Source organism: Lactuca serriola, chromosome 4 (assembly GCF_051521515.1).
Source record: "Lactuca serriola cultivar US96UC23 chromosome 4, Lser_US96UC23_V15, whole genome shotgun sequence".
NCBI lineage: Eukaryota > Viridiplantae > Streptophyta > Magnoliopsida > Asterales > Asteraceae > Lactuca > Lactuca serriola.
The window spans coordinates 239,403,368-239,407,494 of NC_136411.1; the positions used below are offsets into that span (position 1 = coordinate 239,403,368).

Here is a 4,127-nt window from a genome sequence, read left to right on the forward strand (position 1 = left end):
TTCAAAAGCAACACTATTTTTTAGTAAATTTTTTAATAAACTATTCATCAAACCAAAACATATTTTGAATTGTTTGGTTATATTTAGGTAAGTTTTTATGACTTTTATGATTTCAACAATGACTCATTATATATTATATTATAATATTTATAAATATTTTGGTATAAATTTTTAGTGTTGGGTTGGAGTTGAAAAAATATTTGGTGTTAAAAATATACTAATTTAGTGTTTTTTTAATGTAATGGTTGGAGGTGCTCTAAGTCGTTTTGAGATAAGCCAAATCCCAATTTCTTTATTAGTGGATTAGGGTACGGCTAAATCAAGTTACATGATGTAATTTCTGACTTGGAGAGATTTAATAACCTGATTGCAACAAGTTTAAAATTTAAATTCTTTTTGGAAATTTTGTTGATTGGGGTCGACATACAAAGTTTATGTAATTTGGATGTTTTCGGGGAATTGGTGCTATATGTCAAATTAAAGGAGACTATGAGCTAATAACTCATATATCGATGAAAACAAGTGAGAATTTCAATGTTAATTTGTTATAGCTTCAGAGTAGGAAGAAAAAAAATGTTGTCTTTAGTACAACTAGAAGCTAGATGATGCACCGGATGTCCGAATGCATGGTTGTTATAAACAAAAGAGATATGAGATTATAATATGACATATAGCGGTGAAAGAGTTTTATAAAATCTTAAATAGAGCATTAAGTATAAGTTTACCATAAATTTACAATAAAGATGCTGTGTCGAATGCTTAATAATATGATTGAGTGTTATGTAGTCAAACACATAAAATGAGTTATATCTTCCAATTGTGATATTCAAGAAGTTTGTGTTATTTTGATACTTGTCGAACCATAAAAAATGGGAAAGCAACGATGTCGGGATATCTTCGATACCCAACTATGATGCCTTTCTCTTCCTAGCACATATCTCAAATCGTGCAGCAAATCCAACATGGAAATACAGTTAAGCTGTATAAATCAACAAAATTTTAAAAAAAAATTAGCAATTCAATTTAAAACTAAAAAATTACATTATTTTTTCAGTTTATGAAAGGTTAAAAAGCTCTTCTCTAATAGTTTGCTCTACTTTAGAATTGAAAAGTGGCATAGTGAGTTACATTCTGAATATTAAACTGTGGTCATAATGGGATATATACAGTAAAGTCCTAATATTTGCATCGATTTGACAAGAAAATCTTAAACTTTATTTTTTTGACAGTAAAGTCCAAATTACCGGCAGTTTTTGACACTTTTACCCTTTTCCCCCGGTTAGCCGGTAATTAGGACTTTTTTGTCAACAAAATAAAGTTTAGGACTTTCATGTCAAATCGTCAATTAGGACTTTACTGTCAAAAAAATAAAGTTTAAGACTTTTTTGTCAAATCGTTGAAAATATTGGGACTTTAGTGTATATATAATTCTTTTGGTTAGAAATTTAATGGTATGATACTCTTTAAGCATAAGAGTTATTGAAACCTTCTCTAATCAGCTAGATCCTATTCAAACTCTTTACGTTTGCTTCTTGTTAAATCATTTTTTTAATCTCAACAAACCGACATTGAAAAAAATTGAGATAATCAAGAAAGAAAGAACCAAGGTTGTGTTGGCTTTTTGCAGTCTCAAAAATGGAGAAATAAGAAACCGAAAAAAACGAAATTGCCCTTCTTTCCCTTCTCCACATTCACACCCTTTTGACTAGGCATGTGTTGTTTGTGTTTGTATAAAGCTAGGGCAATTTCGTTTTTTTAGGTTTCTAATTTCTCCATTTTTGAGACTGCAAAAAGCCAACACAACCCTGGTTCTTTCTTTCTTTCTTGATTATCTCAATTTTTTTCAATGTCGGTTCGTTGAGATTAAAAAAACGATTTAACAAGAAGCAAACGTAAATGATTTCAATAGGATCTAGCTGATTAGAGAAGGTTTCAATAACTCTTATGCTTAAAGAGTATCATACCATTAAATTTCTAACCAAAAGAATTATATATACACTAAAGTCCCAATATTTTCAACGATTTGACAAAAAAGTCCTAAACTTTATTTTTTTGACAGTAAAGTCCTAATTGACGATTTGACAAGAAAATCATAAACTTTATTTTTTTTGGCAAAAAAATCCTAATTACCGGCTAACCGGGAAAAAATGGTAAACGTGTCAAAAACTGCCGATAATTTGGACTTTACTGTCAAAAAAATAAAATTTAGGACTTTCTTGTCAAATCGATGAAAATATTGGGACTTTACTGTATATATCCCTATTTAAATTAACCAACCACCAATCGCCAAACACATCTCACATCTGTAATGAATGATCATAATTGTATGTTAGCATAGGATAGTTTAAAAGTTATTGAAGGTGATGTTGAGTGGTTCAGTTTTTTGTTTCTTGAATCTCATTTGATTAGTTTCGTGCCTCTAAAACTTGATTTTTTTGGATTAGATAACATTGATAGAAGGTAAAATGGTAGATTTTGAATAATTTATACATTGCATTGATCTTTATATAATGTATAAATGTTAGTTGAGAAAAATACATTAAGAACTCACTAAAGTAAGAAATTGAATGGATAAAATCATTTTATATATTTACTAAACCGTTAATATATAAAGTATATGTTTTATAGTTCTAATACCCTTTACATAAACATGGTACTTCTAAAAATCAGCCCATAGGAGTAGATTTTCGAAAGTAATGTGCCATGACTGAAAAGATGAATTCAAATAAAGAAAATTATTATTGTCAATCTTTAAGTTAAAAAGAATAAGACAGTTGATGGAAGTTGCAAAAAAAGTGTAACAAAAAAATTGTACTTGATCAAAATCTATAGGTTTATCATCCAACTTTTGTAGTGTATAATCTGTTGAATAATATGTTCTCAAGCAAAAAATATAAAGATGGAATGAGAAATTTTGTAGTTGACTATGTGTATTATGTTAAACATAGTTAATGTGTGCTAATTCTACTTATTATTGAATGAAACGAACTCAACTGGCAAACTTGCGATAAAGGAACTTTCTGGTGAAACGCAAAGATGCATGTGTCTACGTTCATCAAGGCTTTTTGAAGATCAAACCGGATACTTTCAAGTCCATTACGTGCGATGCTTCCCAATTCGCTGCTTATTTTCAATCGAATTGCTTCAGAAAAATAGTAAACCAATCTTTCGACAGGTTTCCTTCATTGAAACACATATTGCTGCATAACCGATCAAAGGCATTTCATCGAACATGTGGTGAGCGAATCTGATAAGAAGAGCAAGTTCCGGTTTTTTCAGAAAGAAAGAAAAGAAGTCAGGTGGATTGCGAAGTAGGTAGAAAAAGAAAGCAACTGTGTGCTAAATCAGATACAGAAAGATGAAACACAAACCTTAATTTTCATTTTTAGCGATGTGGTTCCTTTTTTCCGAACTTCGATCATGGGTTTGAGGTTTCTTTCGTCTTTCCCACTATACGTTTTGCGCAACCACTGAAAATCGATTTTAGGGCTTTCCTATGCGATCGGGTGTGTCAGCCCTGTTCCAACGTCTTCTTCTCCCACCGGTGTCGATATCAAATGGAATCGACTGCAGGTGGGTACACTATCGGAATTTCTGGAAAACGAAACAGAGATTTAATTTGATGGCATATAGACGGTGTGAGAAAGCTTTGTAAGTATTGAAGCGGTGGATCGGCACATTTGGATCAAGACGGTGGAAGCAGGAGGTGGAAGGAGGAGCGGTGGAAGCAGAAAGAAGAAGGGTATGAATAGCGTTAAAAGGGCCATAGAAGAAAAAAGAACCGTAGAGGGTTCAATGGAATGAAACGGTGAACTGACGCTAATCTCATTTTTATTAGATACACTGGCGGTGGAGAGGCACGTAGACAGCAGAGAAAGAGGCAAGATGCACGGATTTGCCTTTTATATTTTAACTAGGCGAATGCCTGCGCGTTGCGCAGAAATACCTATATAGTTGAAGTCTTTATAAATATATGATTTTTTTAAATATAAATATAACGTTGTTGTTAAATTTGATATAATAATTTGTATATACTAAATTGATATAATATATTGATTATTTTGAACTATATGATAATATATATATATATATATATATATATATATATATATATATATATATATATA

At 31.0% G+C, this 4,127-nt stretch overlaps 1 long non-coding RNA gene across 3 annotated transcripts; it reads right to left on the reverse strand.

Annotated features, from left to right (window-relative positions):
- Positions 1 to 664: 664 nt before the first annotated feature.
- Positions 665 to 3,859, reverse strand: LOC145096869 (uncharacterized). 3 transcript variants are annotated; one of them, XR_013704139.1, is made up of 3 exons: positions 3,372 to 3,859; positions 2,995 to 3,247; positions 665 to 979 (listed from the first exon to the last, which is right to left on the reverse strand). It is a non-coding gene; the product is annotated as an uncharacterized LOC145096869 (long non-coding RNA). The 3 variants fall into 3 exon arrangements; XR_013704140.1 differs by lacking the exon at positions 665 to 979 and adding an exon at positions 1,023 to 2,303; XR_013704138.1 differs by lacking the exon at positions 665 to 979 and having other exon boundaries at positions 2,799 to 3,247.
- Positions 3,860 to 4,127: the final 268 nt, after the last annotated feature.